A 19677-nucleotide genomic window follows, 5' to 3' on the forward strand; every position below is an offset into this window, starting at 1 on the left:
TTACTATGGACTTGCAGGGGTGCTAAAGTACTTGGCCAATTGTAGCACAATGAGACTTTACCTTGTTTAAGGGAAGGAGCAATGGTCATATTAGCAGGCCCCAGTGCACTGTCAGAAACAGAATTCGGCATCTAATAGCTAAAGCTAAGAAGGGGGCAAAACGTCAGGAGGTAACTGAAACAAAAGCCCAGTTTCCTATACTTTGCCATTGTTTTCAATGACAAAGTCAGGCTAGCAGTGTAAGGCTGCTCTACCAGGCTACGATGGTGGACTGGGGCACTTGTTTTACTTGGGGGCCCTCCAGGGAAGCACAATGAGTGCTGCTAGCCCTGGGTACTCTTATCTCTTACTTACCCTGGGTACCAGGTTACCATTTTTTTAGCAGGCCTCAGTGCACTCTCGGAGTCAAAAACTAGCAGCATCAGGCGAAAAACTTGGGGATGACCTTGATGAGGCAGATCATTACACCAAGCAAATCATCAACCTGTCCTCTGCGATCACTCTAAACCAGCTCCGGGGGCAGCTCCTCTACCACTGGGATTGGTGCCTGCCTGACTTGGGGGACAAAGGAAGGGAAGCTTCTGGAATTGATAAAGCCAATAATCAAAAGCAGGCGAGCAAGCAAAAGATGGAGGTGGGAGAGCAGTAGCAATAATAAATAAATACCAGCATTTGTAAAACACACAGCTACCTCAGTAGAGGTGTCCCGGCACTGTGGGCCTTCAGGAAGATTAAGCTAGGTATTGCCCAGAGTTGCATGGTGCTGGGCTAGCCTGCCGCCGGAGCCGGGGATCAAACCGCGAACCCCATTGTCCAGAGTCAGGCACCCTAACCACTGCGTCACACCTCTTCCACTAGGGAAGGTAAGAAAGAGTGGTGCTAAAGTGAGAGGAAAAATATTACCCGGGTGGGTGGAGGGCAAGGTAAAGAATGCAAGAGAGAGAGAGAAAGGAGCTGGACACGTACGTATATGAACTGTTCTATCGCAAGTAATGGCTCAACAAAGAAAAACGTGTTGCCGGATGTCATTAGTAGAGAGATAAACTCAACCATTCAAAAACAAGGGTGAAACCTACATGCTCGGGTGCATGACAATAGGAAGCATAGCCATTGATTCATGAGCAGCAGCAAAGTGAACCAGAAAAAGAAGCAATGCATAAGCAAACATGAAACCCACACTAAAAAATAAATATTGATGTCATTGTTGACAAAGGAATGCTAAAGATAACAGTTTCTGGCTGAATGACATTGAACATCCCACACCACTCAAGCAGACATCCAGTGCTGATGCATCTGTTCTTGTAAATATACCCCAAAATCTGGAGTTTGCTCAAGTTGTGTTGTGGAAAAAGTTACTCTTATGTTGTTACAGGTGACATGTGGATGTGTCACACAGAGTATTGGATGTGAACACCACATTTGGGGGCTTATTACAAAATATATATATACAAAATAGTTTTAATGGGATATGTTGACATTTTTATTACACATTTTGCATAGTAGAGGTATTTGTGTTTATTTCGGTAAATAAAGATTTTTCTGAAACTGAGTAATTCATTTTTACGTAAGATCAAAGAGCATCTTTACTCTTTCAGCCCCCCTTGTTCGGAACTCTGCTTTTTCACCAGATTTGTGCAGTATGTAATGTAACAACTACAGCTGAGTGTGGCAAGGCACTGTGCGCAAAATTCTCAATAGTCTCCACTGTCACATGTAGAAATATCGGATCATGTGCTCCAAGGAAGTGGGCAGCCACTCATACCCACAACAACGGACCAGAAGAGACAGGTCCCACAGCAGAAAACAATTCATCCTGAGCACAACTCTTTGTATATTAATGTAATTAAAGTCCAATCCGTCTTCTTTCAATTCCATTATTTATTCTTGAGATAGAGATATTTTCATCGCAGGTCAATGTCCTTTCTTCCTTTACACGTCACAATTTTCTTCAAGATAGCAACAATAGCCAACATGTGTTTCGTCAGATCTGATGCGTCCGGATCTCTGACTTCATCAGGGCTTCCAAATATGTCTCTATTTCTGGTATCAACTGTTTAAAAAAGAGAATTCCGTGTAATCGCTATTCCTCTCTAGTCCTCCATCAAGGACACTCGATAGCCAAGATTTAGAGGGGCATATTATCAAGGGATTTATCTCCGCTTTTTTGGCTTGAAAAGCCAAGAAAGCAGAGATAAAATTATCTCCCTATTACCTAGCTGTCGCTAACACCAGTTAGCGACAGCTAGTAGGAGATAGCGATCATCTGGGCCCCGCTTTGCATGTCAGAGATATTTATCACTAATGACATGCAAAGTGGGTGTGCCAAGATGTTAGCAACTGAAACAGTCACTAACATCGTTATCTCCTATTACCAACTTTTGGAGATATTCGTGCTATGCGTGAATATCTCCAAAGGCTAACACCTGCCCTGAGCAGTTCTTAGCCATGTTATCCAATGGGAGGTGGATAACATGGCTAAGAGCATTCGCTCGGTAATGCATGAATATCGCTGACTTTACAGCGATATTCATGCATTTCGGCTGATTTTTATCGTTTCGGAGATAAACCTTGCTATTAGCAAGGTTTATCTGCGGTAAAAATCATCGCAGCTCGGCGATAAATTTTTATCGCTAACCAAGCAATAGCAATAATTATCGCTATTGCTTGGTAATATGCCCCAAAATTCTTCAGACCCGAGTTTCGGAGAGTACTCCTCACTCGTCTTTCAGCATCTTGTGCAGTATGTAATGTATTTAGGGCCAGTTTTACCAACATTTTGCGTCATGGTTGCACGACTTTTGTGGCGCATCCATGATGCAAAATGCTAGTAGATATTTACAAAGCCACGTAAGGGGTGATATGCATTGTGTTACATTGCCTTTTGAGAGGCGCTCCGTGGGTGGAACATTGGCGCTCCCATGCACCCACCCAGGGATTTCAGGCAATCCTAGATTTACAAAGGTTTTTTTGGTCTCGCTAGAGTCAGCGTATGCGCTGTCTGGCGAGACATTTAGTAGCGGCTTCAAAAAGTGCTACCTTGTCGGCCACCAGCTTGCTATAACGAGCACAAGCGCGCGCCGTGCACAGCACTTTTCCAGGTCGCGTGCGCACAACTCGCGTCACCACTCACGTTTTTTATTTTTATTGCCTCGCGGAGTTACTTTTACGGCCGCGCAGCCAATGCTTGTTTTTTCTTTTTGCGTGCTTGTTTGACTAATAAACGCCAATGCTTGTGGTTCTTCTCTACTTTGGCGGTGGATTATAACTTGCTTTTAGTATAGCACCAAATGCCACAGTTTGCTTTTTCTCAGCGCTAACCAGTAAGTAACTTTATTTGCTTTGTCCAAATTCACCCGTGCTCAGTTTGCTGTCATTTTAAAGACGTCAAAAGCTGAGCTGGCATTCTTTGTCTTACCCACATCAACTCTTAGTGCGCTCGTGGCAAAGCCGTCAGGGCGGGAGGCATGAATGTGTTCACAATCATGTAGAAGAAACGATCACTTTAAAAAAATGCCCAAAACACTGCAAAGATGTTCTAACCAGTAAGTAACTTGACTTGCTTTGTCCAAATTCACCCGTGCTCAGTTTGTTGTTATTGCTCCCCTCTCCCGTGGTGTTTGTAATCATGCCCCCTGCGTTGCCCCCTTGCCCTCACACTGTGTTCCCGTCTTTTTTTTTTTCTTTTCGCATGCTTGTTTGACTAATAAACACCAATGCTTGTTGTTCTTCGCTACTGTGGTGGTTGATTATAACTTGCTTTTAGTATAGCACCAAATGCCGCAGTTTGCTTTTTCTCAACGCTAACCAGTAAGCAACTTGATTTGCTTTGTCCAAATTCACTCGTGCTCAGTTTGTTGTCATTTGAAAGACGTGAAAAGCTGAGCTGGCATTCTTTGTCTTACCCACATCGACTTTTGGTGCACTTGTGGCAAAGTCGTCAGGACGGGAGGCATGAATGTATTCACAATCATGTATAAAAAATGATCACTTTAAAAAAATGCCTAAAACACTGCAAAGATTTATAATTGTTGGACCAGGGTGAACATCTAAATTTTAAAGTAATGTAGTTGTTTGAATTTAGAAGAGAGTACGTCACATTTTTACAAGATATGCATGCCAAACATTTTTTGGGCTGGGCTCGTGCACACGCTCTTAGAGCCCAGGAAGACCCCTGGCTCGACTCGCCGTGACTATTTTTTTACTTCCACCCCTACATCTATATAGTTTGTCTGGGGGGACTGAGTTGTTTTGGACTCAGCAAATTACACCCGATTGTTTAGAGGATTCATGGAACAGGTAACAGCACCCACGGCCAAAGGCCACACAACACCCATCTGTTGACTATTTTATTGCCTTTGACCATGTACGGATCTACTCTGTTGTCTTTTTTCCCCTACCTTCGCGCTGCATGAATACCGTACACAAGCTTTAAGACATGCAGACACTACTCAGCTGCCACAGCAATAGCTGAATGCAGAGGTTACAGAAAGCCGCATCACAGTGCCTGTGAATGAATAAACAGGCCAGCTGGTCCCAGAACGCGCACCCGCGTGACAGGGGACTCACCGCTCTCTCCCTCTACCTCTCTACCTACCTCTCTCTACCTCTACCTCTCTACCTCTCCCTCTACCTCTCTACCTCTCTACATCTCTATATCTCTCTACCTCTCTACCTCTCTCTACATCTCTCTACCTCATTCTACCTCTTTACAACTCTCTGCCTCTCTACATCTCTCTCTACCTCTCTCTCACTCTACCTCTCTGTACCTCTCTAACTCTCTTTCTCTACCTCTACCTCTCTCTCTCTACCTCTCTCTCTCTACCTCTACATCTCTACCTCTCTCTCTCTACCCCTCTCTCTCTACGTCTCTCTCTCTCTACCTCTCTCTCTACCACTCTACCTCTCTCTCTACCTCTCTCTCTACCTCTCTCTCTCTGTCTCTCTCTACCTCTCTCTCTCTACCGCTCTCGCTCTACCTCTCTCTACACCTCTCTATACCTCTCTACACCTTTCTACACCTACCTCTCTACCACAACATCTCTCTCTACATATCCCTCTTTCTCTACCTCTCTACCTCTCTCGACCTCTCTCCACCTCCCCACCTCTCTCCACCTCTCTACCTCTCTCTCTCTACCTCTCTCTCTACCTCTCTCTACCTCTCTCTCAACCTCTCTCTCTACCTCTCTACCTCTCTCTCTCCCTCTCTCTCTACCACTATACTCTCTCTCTACCACTCTACCTCTCTCTCTCTACCTCTCTCTTACCTCTCTCTACCTCTCTATACCTCTCTACACCTCTTTACACCTCTCTACCTTTCTACACCTACCTCTCTACCTCTACACCTCTCTCTAACTACGTCTCTCTCGCTACCTCTCTACCTCTCTCTCTACCTCCCTCTCTACCTCTCTCCACCTCTCTACCTCTCTCCACCCCTCTGCCTCTCTCTCCTCCCATCTCTACCTTTCTCTCTACCTCTCTCAACCTCTCTACCTCTCTATCTACTTCTCTCTACCTCTCTTTCTCTCTACCACTTTCCACCTCTCTCAAAGATGGCTGCAGTGTCTACCTGGGAGGCGGTGGACTAAATGGCAGCCGGAGCCTGATAGCACTGCATGTCCTCTAAAAAAAAAAAGCATTGGCATAGCTAACAGGTCTCCCCTTTAGATCCTCATAAATGTTTAGTTATCCAGTACAATATCCTTGGTGCAACAACATCAACTGTTGCACTTATAAGGTCCCAAAAGGGAGACCTATTGGCCATGCCAATGCTTGTTTACCCTGGGATTTCATGAGATTACTATGCCTCCAAGAAGATGGCGTAACGAGGAGAAAAATATTTTCCTTCTAGTTATGTGCAGCATATATAGAAGCATATTTACAAGCCCCTATCACCGTTACAATGTCACTTTTACAATGTCACTTTTAGTGATGTTGTGTTGGCGATAGGGCTTCGCCTTATTAACAAGGCAGCGTTATGCCACTTAACATGGCTTAACGCTGCCTTGTAAATAAGGCACCCTTTCACAGTGTACTTAGCGTGAAAGGGGAGGGCAATGGTGTTGTGGTGGGCGTTCCACCCCAAAACCCATCGATTTTGATGCTGCCCTCTAATTACAAGTGTGGCGTAAATAGGAGGCAGCACCAAACCTGGTCTTACCCTGGCGCAACGAGGAGAAATGCTTTATTTCTCCTTGTTTTTGCTGTTTCCATGTGTGCTGCATTGTGCAGCACACATAGTAACAACAAATTTCCATTGATTGTTTATGTGCAGAAAGGTGACCCTTCCTGCACATAAATAATCCGAAAAATAAATTACGTTTTGCAACTTCTATGTGCAGTGCATTATGCTGTACACCTAACAGTTACAAAATACCATTTAAAGATTGTTTATGTGCAGGAAGGGACACCTTCTTGCACATAAACAATATTCCCCTAAACGCAGACACCCATGCACTATTGTGCAAGGGTGCCTGTGTTGGCGCTTTGTTGCTAAGTTTAGTGCCAGCGCAGGGGGTAATGCAGCGCTACACCTTATTCTTGTAAATATGGTGCAACCCTGCGTTTCTGAAGTGGCGGAGAGAGGCTTTAAGCCAAGGAGGCTAATGCCACGCTCCGCCATTTCATTGTAAATATGCCCCATAGAAAGAGGAAAGTGCCTTGAGAGATTGTTTTTATGCTGGAGGGTATCCGTTCCTGCACCAAAACAATTCCCCTTGTAGAGCAGGCACCCTTGAACTGTGGTGCAAGGATGCATGCATTGGTGCCAGGCTGCCAGAAGCGCGCCAGTACTATGTAAGAGCAGAAGTGCGCTGTATTTTAGTAGATATGGGGCATTTCTGCTCTTACCCTTTCACGCAGTTGCCTTGCTACACTACGTTGCAAGAAAAGTCATCTGTCTCTTTGTAATTTGTTTCATAAAGTGTTGTTCTGGTGCTACACTAGATTGGTGGAGCACTTTACAAAAACTAGAAAACATGGGGGCCTATTTACAAAGGAATTTTGGAGTACGTAAAGTAAAACGTTGAAGTAATACCCTTGTAACACTCTTAAGTACTCTTAAATCCCCCTGTGGATTCCCCTTATACATCTAAAATGGGAATAACATTGTAATATTCAGGGATTATTGATACAGTTAGAACAATAGAAAGGATTGTGCCCGCTTTGCCCTTTTACCAATAGAAGTTGGAGGTTTTGGTGCTCTTTCGCAAAGTCATGTAAGAGTTAAAGAATACTCTAGTATTACTTCCCATTACTCAAAAAGTTTTTGGGGATCAGCCCCATAAGGTGATATACACTGAGATGGAAAGGAACAGAGGACACATAGTGCAAAGTGCATATTGGTACTCAGTCAGTCAAAATCACTTTATTCGGTTAATAAAAACCATAAAAGTGCACTACAACAAAACTTGTAAAACAACATTAAAACATAAGCAAAGTTCATTTAGCATAATCATATAGACCATAAAAATTCCACATGAAAATATTTCCATCCTTTTGATGTTAAAAATGAAGTAAATGCAGAATTCTTAAGAAAATGAATCTTATGCACAAGAGACACCCAGTTAAAAAAACATGTCATTGTAATTATAGAAGAGCTAAAATATGTCATAACATGGAGGCCCTTCTTTTCCTTTCCCTAACCATCACAACTAGAAAAATAGCAATATTAAAACTTTCCATGTATTGTTCAACATCTGTAAATATACTAATGCAGGCCTTACATGCATAAAACCTTTATCCTTTAACCCGTTGTGTAAATGTAAATGTAAAATGTAAATGTGTTTATACTTGTAAAGCGCACTGCCGCCCCATCTCGGGGCATCCTGGCGCTGTACACCACTGTGGAACCCATCCTGACTTTCTCTGTCAGATGCCCCCTCCAGGGCACCCCCAAGGTGAAGCCAGGCATCCCAGCGCTGTTGGGCCGTTGTGGAGATTAAGCAAGCTATTGCCCAGAGTTGCAGAGTGGGACCCATGATTAGAGTAGGCACCGAGGCGAGAATTATCGAGTCCGCGGACATTGAGCCCAAGACCCTGTTGTGTGCTCACGACGGCCCCTGGCCATCCTACGTCACGCTGGACATGTGTTCAGGACGGCCGGGGGCCGTCCGGACGCCACCGCTTCCCCAGTGCGGAGCGAATTCCCCGCCTGTGCGGAAGAATTAATTAGTGGGCTGAGTTCGGACGGCCCCCTGCCGTCCAGAGCACACACCCAGTATGACCGCACCGCAGCTGATTTTGCGGCGCAGGAAAAGGGTTAAAATAGGTACTAAAAACTGGGGACCAACACCATATACCCGCGGGACTGCTACAACGGGCCAAGTAGTACAGCAGCCACCTCTAGGGGCCTGAGGTGAGCGACGGCGAAAGGAGCCCCAGTGGGTGCAGATGAGGGGCAGTCTCCCTACATTGCCGGGTGACTCGATCAAAGGCGGCACATGCAGCACCCCCATCTCGGGTGAATCCAGACAAGAGGCAAGAGGGACCGGGGAGCGAAACAGAGGTACACTGAGCAGTGCCCCCTGCGATGCGTAGAAGGGCAGAGCGGCACTATACACGGGAGGTGAGAGCGCACACTGTGGGGGCCCATTGATGGCACTAACGGACGCCGCCTGAAGTACAGAGTCGCGGCGTGAGATCTACCCTCCTTCCCCCCCCCGAAATTGTTGGTGGCGGACGGACCCGGCAGGTGATACTGGAGGGGACTGGCAGCGGGGGAAGAATCGGTGCTGCACAGGATATGAAGGCAGCGCAACTGGTGGCCAACGCAATCTGCCCGCGGGACGGCTGGAACAGACCATACAGTACGGCAACCACTCATAGGGGCCTGAAGTGAGCGGTGACGAGAGGAGCCCCAGCGCATGAACAGGAGGGACAAACTCCATACATTACCGGGTGTCTGGATTAACGGCGACCCATACGACACCCCCCGTCCTCAGTGGCTCCAGGCAAGAGGAACCGGGAAGCAACACTGAGGTACACTGAGCCGACTTGGGGGACAATAAAAAAACACGAAAAATAACAGTAAATAATGCGCAGGACCAGCGCCTCAGGCATTTGGGAGTGTTGATGCTGGAGGGTGACCGAGCGCGGGCAATTGCTGAGTAGGCACGGGAGCCCTCAGTGACGACCTACAAGCTGTACAGACTAAATATAACCGCAACAATCCTGTGGAAGTGCTGTGGAGAACTGTAGAGGCTGTTTCATAAACAATGAGCGGTAAAGGTTCCTTCACGACCCAACAGGGCAAACTCGACAAGTTTGCATATTCTAAGGACTTCCCCCCGGATCGAAAGGGGGATGGGGCTAAAGGCGCGGAGGAAGATGGAGGCTCCAAAGTGACGCTGGAAGATGTAATGGCGGCCCGACATCAGGTGCAGACCACGGTTGGTACAATATCAACGGATGTCACGTTCCTACTATTGGATCTACAGAAAATGTCAACAAGGGTAACTGAAGTAGAACAAGCGACGACATCTCTCACTAAGGACACCACGCTCCTGATTAAGAGAGTGACACAACTGGATGATGACAACAAGCGTATGGCCGCAAAGCTGGACTAACAAGAAGGGCGCTCCTGCCAAAATAATGTCCGAATAACGGGCCTTCCGGAGTCCGAGGGGGGACCCGCTATGGACCTCTACGTTAAAGACCTCATAAAAAACAAGCTGCAACCTAAAGGACTATCAACCTTTTTTTCTGTGGAGCGGCCCCACAGGGTACCAGGAGGGCGTCCAAGACCTGGAGTTCCCCCACGTCCGGTACTGGCACGCATATTTAATTTTCGGAACAAGGACGCTGTTCTCCAGACGGCACGAGTGGTGCCACCTATACGAATACAAAACTCTGAGATCTCTTTCTTTCCGGATTACACGGCGGTGGTCGCGGCACACCGTAGAAGCTTCCTTGAGGTAAAAAAGACGCTGAGATCCCGTGAACTGTCAAATTCTATGCTCTTTCCAGCAAAACTCAGAGTGTTGGCGGACAAAAAAACGTGGTTTTTCAACACGCCAGAAGAAGCTCACGACTGGCTTGAAGGATGGCGACCGGCGGAGAGGTCAGGACGGCCGGGAAGGAGGCGAAAACAACTGGGTAAAGAAGGTCATTCTGAGGAAGTCGGACAAGAAGAAGAGGGGATGCACGCATAACTAAGGACTCCGGGGAGTTCCTCACTCACAAGGGAAGTACCCCCCCCCCCTCTTTTTCTTTATATAAAAGCGGAACGCACCTAGTTGTCTGTTAGGGCTCATCTCCTTCTGTTGATGGCAATGGACTTATTGATGGCTCGGGACTAAGGGACTGGGGGGTGGTCGGTCCTCCTTGGACTTTCCCACTCCTGTACATACATGCAAACGAAGTTTCGGGGTTGGGGTTCTAAGCGCTCTGCTGAGTTGGGGTGGCGGGCAGTTATAAGTCCGCAAGGCAGGGAGGCAGGGAGGGGGGTTGGAGGGGGGAATATGTTTATGTTTTTTGTTCAATGACTATGCTATGGACGGACATGGATATGGTTGTACAGTGTCACTACTCACGGAAACTCACATTAGCCCCATTATAGGGCAAGTCTCTACCAGTTGTAGATCCTTTCAGTATGCCAATGGGACACAACTCACCAGTTTGCTCGCGGGGGGGGGACTGGGGGAGGGACGCTCCGATGCCATGACCCCGTTCTTATCCATTCTCACATGGAATGTGCGCGGACTGGCTATAAAATCAAACGGGGCTTGGTTCTACAGTGCATAAAAAGAGGAGGCTCAGCAGTGGTACTACTCCAAGAAACACACCTCACAGGCACATCTAGTAAGGCCATGGACAGATGGGGTTATAGAATGGTGGCCCACTCCGAATTTACCTCAGGCTCTAAAGGGGTTGGTATATTGATAAAAAAGCAGTTCCCTCTATTCATCAAAGACATCAAATCTGATGGTGCAGGTAGATTTGCTGCAATACATGCACAGTGGGAAGGGAGACCCCTAAATATTGTTTCTGTTTACATACCCCCAGCATTGCATACCTTGGCCTTCCCGGGCCTTAGCGCATTCTTATTTGGGCTGCAGGCAGGGGGACCTGATCATTAGGGGGGACTTTAATTCGGTAGCTAACGACTCAATGGATAGATTACCTCTGAGAGCAGGTATAGCAGGGACGTCCCATTTGGGGAGCTTCATGGACGCAATAGGACTGGTGGACATTTGGAGGAAATATCACCCCACGGAGCGTCAATTTACTTATCACTCCCGTGTTCATAATAGTCTCACCAGAATTGATTAATTCCTGGGATCGTTAGGTAGCCTGTGTAATATCAGTAGTGTAGAAATCAAACCACGTGCATCTCTGACCACTCCCCACTAATACTTAGCTACACACATCACCAGCAGAAAAGGCATCGGATTTATCCAATAAGCCCTGGATATCTCCACAATCACAAGAGTAGGAGGGAATTGCAGAAGGTGACGAAACATTACTTTAAAGATAATGTTGGGTCAGTAACCTCCTCTGTCACTTTATGGGAGACATATAAGACAGTCCTCAGAGGGCAGGCAATAGCCTCCAGTGTAACTCATAAGCGAGAAGGACAGTTGGAATTACAGGCTCTAGAATCGGCAGTGTCTATTGCAGAAGCCCAACACGCCAGTGACTTCACCCCCGATGCGGCCCATAGCTTACAACTTGCGCAGCGCCGACACAGGGAATATCTGACAGAACAGGCCAGACAACAACTGACGAGCACACAACATAAAATTTATGACGTTGGGGACAAGGCAGGAAAACTGCTGGCATGGCTGGACAAATGGGAGAAAAGGGACAAATGGATAGCACAGCTTATAATGGAGGGAGGGCAACCCACAACGGAACCAAATACAATAGTACACATGTTAGCAAAACACTTCCAGAAAATATACTCCTCAGACTCGACAATTTAGGAGGATGAAGCACTGACTTACATAAAAGACCTCAAAATGCCCAAATTATCCCCTGAAGAAGCACAACTATTAGAAGGTGACCTCACGACGGATGAGGTGGAAACAGATATTAAGGCGTTACAATCGGGCAAGGCGGTAGGGCCCAATGGCGGTTGTGTTTTATAAAAATATGACTGACTCACTCGCGCCACACCTGTTAAATATGTTTTTTGAAACAGGAGAACTCCCACCGGACCAGTGCACGGCCACCATAGTAGCCATTCTAAAGCCTGGGAAACCGGCGGATCAATGTACCTTATATCGCCCTATTTCACTCATGAATGCTAAGACAAAAATCCTGGCCAAATTACTAGCACTTCGACTTACGCCACATCTATCTAAGCTCGTACATCAAGACCAATCGGGCTTTATGCCAGGCAGAAACACAGCTCTAAATTTAAGAAGACTACATGGGGTGCTGGCACGTGCGGTCTATCTGCAGGAGCCGCAGTGCTACTCTCACTGTTCGCACATATGGCGTTCGACATGGTCGATTGGCCCTTTCTTTTCGCGGTATTGCGCCATCTGGGATTCGGTCCAAAGTTTTGTGCTTGGATCCGACTACTCTACATTAAACACATGGCACATGTTACGGCTAATGGCCATGTCTCTGAAGACTTTCCCCTAGCCAGGGGCACACACCAAGGCTGCCCGTTATCGCCACTATTGTTTGCCTTGGTACTAGAGCCTCTAGTGGCGTGGATACGTTGGGAACCAACTATTAAGGGCCTCAGATGGGCTGATAATTGGGAGGATAGAATCTCCCTTTACTCCAACGATATCCTGCTGTATTTCACTTCCCCTAGGCGTTCCGTCATCAGTCTTTTGGATGTCTGCACGGCTTATCGACGGGCATCCAGATACACTATAAACTGGTCTAAATCCACCATGTACGTAATTCACGGTCCGCCACTGCACCTTCCGGACGGCTGTCCGTTGCAGACTGCGGAAAGCACGTTTAAATATTAGGGGTTTATATCACAGCTAATTCCGACGAATTTTACAAACTGGATTTGCTAGAACATCTCAAGCGAGACATACGACACTGGGAGTCACTGCCGCTGACCCTGCTGGGAAAGGCAGCACTTTTTAAAATGATGGCTCTGCCTCGCTTTTTATATATTTTAGAAAACACGCCCTATCCAGTGCAAGCCTCCTATTTCAAAGCGATTGTGGCGCAGGCCTCCATTTTACTGTGGGGCCATAAGCCCGTGCGTATAGCACAAACCAAGTTGGTACACAGCTGGTATTATGGTGGTATATCGCTTCCAGACATACACCTTTATTACTGGGCGGCGCAATTAAAAGTAGTTCATCAGTGGATACATCTTCCACAATCGGAACCGGCGTTAAAGGCCGACAGAGAGCAGTTAGGATTGCCTGGTATTCTGGCTCCCCTCTACGATAAAACATTATCACTAACAAAGTTTGGACCACTGCGACACACACTTACATTATGGCATGCGGCGCAGGCAAAGCTGGGTTGGCAGGGGGTATTAACGCAGCTGACTCCACTGTGGGACACGAAGCGGCTAGGGAAACTTCGACGCACCAAAGGTTTCGATCGTTGGGATGATATAGGGATATCGACAATTGGAGACATGTGGTAGAAAGGAGAATTGCTTTCCTTTGACACACTACGACAACAATACAACTTAGCCCCCTCTGAACAGCTCAGATACGTACAGATACGACACGCCTAAACGACAGCACTAACGCCTGACTCGGAAGTCCCAGAGACATCCCCTCTGAGGACAGATTGTTAACTGACTACATGCCAAAGAAGACAACCTCCCTAATTTATGGTAAGCTGGTGAATAATTTGCCTGATCCAACGGGAACCCTAAGGGAGAAATGGTCTCACGATTATGGGGAGATTGATGAATCGGAATGGCAGGAGGCACTAGCATCCCCGAAAGAAGTAGGCATTCCCTCGCGTCTCCGTTTGGTACAATTGCGAATACTGCACCACTCCTATTACACCAGAAGCACTTTACATAAGATTGGAAGGATAGATCATCCCTACTGTCTGAGGGAATGTGGTGAAGAAGGGACTTTTTATCACACCATATGGGATTGCCCCAGACTAGCCGAAAACTGGACACAGGTGTTAAGAACTATATCTCAATCAGAGAGAGTCTCACTACTACCGGATCCCAGGCTTTGCCTCCTAAATATATGGGACCCAAATGATCTTACACGTTCAGGACAGGGCTGGGCGACACTGGGTATGATGATGGCTAAGAGAAATATAGCGCAGAGGTGGGGTGGAATGGAGGGACCAACCTTAGCGGCATGGAGAGGGGACATGGATGCAGCCATGATAGCGGAAAGGGCGGTGTTCAGCAGCAGAGGCAGCCCTAAAAAATTGAAGAAAATTTGGGGGCGTGGAACACTTACAGAGGTAATATCTGTGGACCACCATCAGATCATGAGGATAATAGTTCCGACTCGGAGTAGGCCCACGGACACAAGACTAGCTATGAAAAGTCTGCTCTCAGCTGTTGGAAAAATGTGTATTTGTGACTGTATAATACTTGAAAAGGTTTCTGATGGGAGGATACTGTGCATAATTTCATGTATGTGTTCAAAATGGTTGTATTGTATTAACCAGGAAAAACAAATAAAAATATATGGGGTATATTATCAAGGGGTTTATCTCCGCTTTTTTGGCTTTAAAAGCCAAGAAAGCGGAGATAAAATTATCTCCCTATTACCAAGCTGTCGCTAACACCAGTTAGTGACAGCTAATAGGAGATAGCGACCATCTTGGGCCCCGCTTTGCATGTCAGTGATATTTATCACTAATGACATGCAAAGTGGGCGTGCCAAGATGTTAGCGACTGGAAACAGTCGCTAACATCGCTATCTCCTATTACCAACTTTTGGAGATATTCGCGCTAAGCGCGAATATCTCCAAAAGCTAACACCTGCCCTGAGCAGTTCTTCACCATGTTATCCAATGGGAGGTGGATAACATGGCTAAGAGCATTTGCTCGATAATGCATGAATATCGCTGACTTTTCAGCGATATTCATGCTAATAGCAAGGTTTATCTGCGATAAAAATCGCCGATGTGCGGCGATAATTTTTGTCTCTAAACAAGTTAGAGACAAAAATTATCACTAGTTGTTGGTAATATACCCCTATATTTTTTAAAAATAGGTACTAAAAAAAGTTTACGAATATGATGATAATGGTAGCGAAACATCGTAAAGTGCAAAGTGCCTTGGGTAGAGAAATTATCACACGAGCAAGGGCCAAATCTTTCACCTTTCTCAATCCCTGAGGTTCAGCCAATAAAAAGTGAAGGAGGTTGGATCTAAATCTGGTTAAAAGAAAGCTGTGATAATGCTTTGTTATATCATTTAAATAGGGTTCTGTTGTTGGAGCTGTTTTCAATAAAAGATAGGCTCGTACCATGGGTTTCATTAACTCTCTGGCCTCTCTTTCGGTTTGCATCATGTTTAAAAGAAGTTTTTTAGCCCACAGTAAGTCCTCTTTCATAAGCTTGTTTGGAAAATCAAAAAGTTCTGGGTGCCCTAATTTCTTTGTAAAATTCTTAACATAACCTATCCAGGAGATCCTACTTGCTCGATCCAAGGATAATCAAACCTCGGCGATCTCACGATTCACCACCAATTCTGGGTTAGTCCAGATTGTTATTCTGCTCAGGAGCAGGGCCAGTCCGATCAAGTCTGAAACAAAGCCTATACCTAATTCTTGATGGATAATATAAGAGGGTATAGATTGCGAGACTGAGAGTAGATTTCTGAGAAACATTGTTTCCACTAATTTTAATTCCTCAGCATCCTTATGACCCCAGATTTCAGATCCATATTTAGAGATGGCAATACATTTAGCTCTATATATATTCAGCACGACTTGGAACCTCTTGATCCCTAGTCTACGCGCAAAATCAAGCACCGCTACTGTTGATCTTACCATGGCGTTTCTTTTTTGCTTTCTTTTGCACTACCCATGAGCCCCTATTGTTAAACAGCACCCCTACGTACGAGAATGTTGTCCCCCTTGATATGTCAGTTCCTTCGCAGAGGTAAGTTTTTAATTCTTTTGGTCTGAGGCCCACGGTCACAGTGTGGGATTTGAAGAAGTTAACACTTACCCCCACATGCATCAAGCATTTTTGTATTCGCAAACGGTGCGATTCCTTAAAATCGTCCGTTTGCGAATGCAAAAGTGCTTTTTGGGATGCATGAAGCAATTTTAGAATTCGTAACATGTGTGCGAATTCTAAAATTGCGGGTGCTTTTAAGAAGTCGCAGATGTGCGATTTCTTAAAAGCAATGCATCATTTTTTTAAAAAGTGAAAATTCGCAAATAGGGTGCCAAATTTACCGAGTGGTTGAACCACTCGGTAAATTTGGAAAAAGTGTGTAAAATGTGTAAAATGTTTTTTTTTCAACATTCATGTTACGGACACACATGTCCTTAGGACATGTGTGTGTGCAACATGATGCGAAAAATACATTTCAGGGGTGCATGGGGGGGTCCTTTGGACCCCCCCTGCACCCATGAAATTTTCAAAGTGCCACTCGCAATTTCCATTGACTCCTATGGGCCTTTTGGCCCATAGGAATCAATGGGAATTGCGAAAATTAAGTTAAGAAATCGGTATTTCTTTGGGATTCGGTAAAAATTGCGATTTTTACCGAATCCCAAAAGAATACCGAAAATATTGATGCATATCATTTTGCATTTCTTAATTTGCGATTCCTTATTTTTCGCAAATTAAGAAATGCAAAAAGACACAATGATGCATGTGGGGGTTAGATCCAAATATCTCATATAATCCACAAAGGAATTTAGGAGACTCTGGAGCCCAACCGCTGTACGCGCTAATAAGACTGCATCATCTGTATATAAAAATAAAAGTGTAGGGATTGACCGGTCCCCCGCTCAAGGGATATCTTTCAGGCTGTACACAAAGAGGAGCCAAGATTATTTATATATAGAGTAAACCGAAGGGGAGGTAGAATGCAACCCTGTCTGACTCCTCTTGTGATACAAATGTACTGGGTGCGGTTACCCTTTTGGTCGTATCTCACCGTGGCAAAGAGACCCCTGTGCTGATCTGGAAGAAAAAGTACTCTGCACCGGTCCATATCCATTGCAATTAATAAAACCCATAATTTAGATCTGTTTACTCGGTCAAAGACCAAGGACAGGTCCATAGAGGCCAGGTGTAGTGTCCCCTCATGATAGCATGTGAATATTACAACAATTTCACCTATCCATTTGGGGGCATATTACCAAGGGCCTTATCGCCGCTTTAGCGGGAATTTTTCCCGCTAAAGCGGCGATAATATTATCGCCCTATTACCTAGCTGTCGCTAACACTAGTTAGCGACAGCTAATAGGAGATAGCGATCATCTTGGGGCCCACTTTGCATGTCAGCGATATTTATTGCTAATGACATGCAAAGTGGGCGTGCCAAGATGTTAGCGACTGTAAACAGTCGCTAACATCGCTATCTCCTATTACCTACAAAGGCGTACTTTTGGAAATATTCAAAATCTAACGCCTGCCCAGAGCAGTTCTTAGCCATGTTATCCAATGGTAGGTGGATAACATGGCTAAGAGCATTAGCTCGGTAATGCATGAATATCGCTGACTTTTCAGCGATATTCATGCATTACGGCCGATTTTTATCGCTTTTGAGATAAACCTTGATAATAGCAAGGTTTATCTGCGATAAAAATTGGCGGAGCTCGGCGATAATTATATTGCCGCTAACCGTGTTAAGGGATAAATATCGCTTAATCTTGGTAATATGCCCCTTGAAGTCTTATTTGACAGAATCTTGCAGTGAAAAAAGTTGTTGGCATGGTTCTCACACTAGCAGGTGGCTATCAGATGGGTCTGTAGGCTAGCTTTGAGTCCTGTAAGGTGGCGACCAGGTGTATATTCATTGCGAGGAAGGTCAAATGTTTAGAGCAATGCCTGCAGAACGAGGACATTCTGGGCGTATTCACAAGGGAAGTGGCGGAGTGAGGCGTTAGCCTTACCGGCTTAACCCCTCACTCCACCACTTCAGAAACACACGGCCGCACCATATTTGCAAGAATATGGTGCAGCCCTGTGTTCCCCCTGTTCTAGTGCTAACTTTAGCTAACTAGTGCAAATGGAGGCACCATAGTGCAAGGGTGTCTGCGTTGAGGGTAAGATTGTTTATGCGCAGGAAGGTCCCCCTTCCTGCGCATAAACAATCTTGAAATGCTGTTTTGTAACTTCTATGTGTGCTGCTTGATGCAGCATACATCGAAGTTCCAAAACTGATTTTTTTTTTTTACAAATGATTGTTTATGTGCAGGAGGGGTCACCATCCTGTACATAAACAATCATTGGCCATTTGCTGTTTCCAAGTGACAGATGAAAACAGCGAAAATGAGGAGAAATGTAACATTTCTCCTCATTGCGCCAGGGTAAGTCCAGGTTTTCCCTGGTTTTAATTCTGGCGCTACCTCCTATTTACACTGCCCTTGTAAATAGGAGGCAGCGTCAGAATCAATGTGTGTTGAGGTGGAACGCCCACAGCAACACCCACTGCCCACACCTTTCACGCTAAACATGGTGTGAAAGGGGGACTTATTTACAAGGCAGCGTTAAGTGCCTTAAACCCTTCCATGCTCCCGTCGGCCGACGCAGCCCCGCCCACCCTTTAGAACGCCTGCACCTCGGCAGAAACACCGCGACGGTTAAGGCGTCAGCGCTGCTTTGTAAATAAGGTGAAGCACCCCTATCGCCACCACAACGTCACTTATAGTGACGTTGTGCTGGTGATAGGGGCTAGTAAATATGCCCCAAAGATTGTTGTCCTGTCAGAGTTCTGTTTGCCATGATGTGGCATGTTTGAGTGCCAGGTGATTGAGGGTGCCCATATGTGAAGGCTCACATGTGATGCAGGCAGCGCTGCAGGCTGTCTTGCTTGAGCTTCTAGGTGCTTCGTGTCTAAAGAGGTATCCGATTCAATGAGGCCACGGCCGGTTTGGTGTGATCTGAGCTCTCTGTTTTGGGGGTGAGCCGGGCAGAGGGGTACTGGCTGCCTGCAGTGTTGTATTACCAGAGTCCATTACTCAGATTCCCATTGCTTGGACTTGGCTCTTTAGATGAAGGAGGCAGTGTTTCCGATTTCTTAGAATTCACATAGCTAGTGCTTACCAATCAATAGACATACATAGAATTACAAAAAAAGGTAACCCCACTAGGTGCTAGGCAACCAAACATTCAATGTGGTGCCCTAAGGTCCAAACAAATCAGGTCCCAGCCACCTGAAAGACTCAGGGCCATATGTACGAAGAAGTGACGGAGCGCGTTGTTAGCCTCCTGGGCTTAACGACTTGCTCCGCCACTTCGGAAACGCCAGGCTGCACCATATTTCAAGAATGTGGTGGAGCCTTGCGTTTCCCCCTGCGTTGGCGCTAAGTTTCCCAACTTAGGGCCAACACAGGCACCCTTGCACCACAGTGCAAGGGTGTTTGTGTGCAGGGGAGGATTGTTAAGTGTAGGAAGGTGTCCCTTCCTGTACATAAACCTTTTTAAAAATGCCATTTTGTAACTTTCATGTGTGCTGTTTCATGCAGCACACATGTAAATTACAAAATGGCATTTTTAAAAAGGTTTATGTGCAGGAAGGGACACCTTCCTGTACATAAGCAAATCATTACATTTTGCATGGCAGCATACATGGAAAAA

Source organism: Lissotriton helveticus, chromosome 2_1 (assembly GCF_964261635.1).
Source record: "Lissotriton helveticus chromosome 2_1, aLisHel1.1, whole genome shotgun sequence".
Taxonomy (NCBI): domain Eukaryota; kingdom Metazoa; phylum Chordata; class Amphibia; order Caudata; family Salamandridae; genus Lissotriton; species Lissotriton helveticus.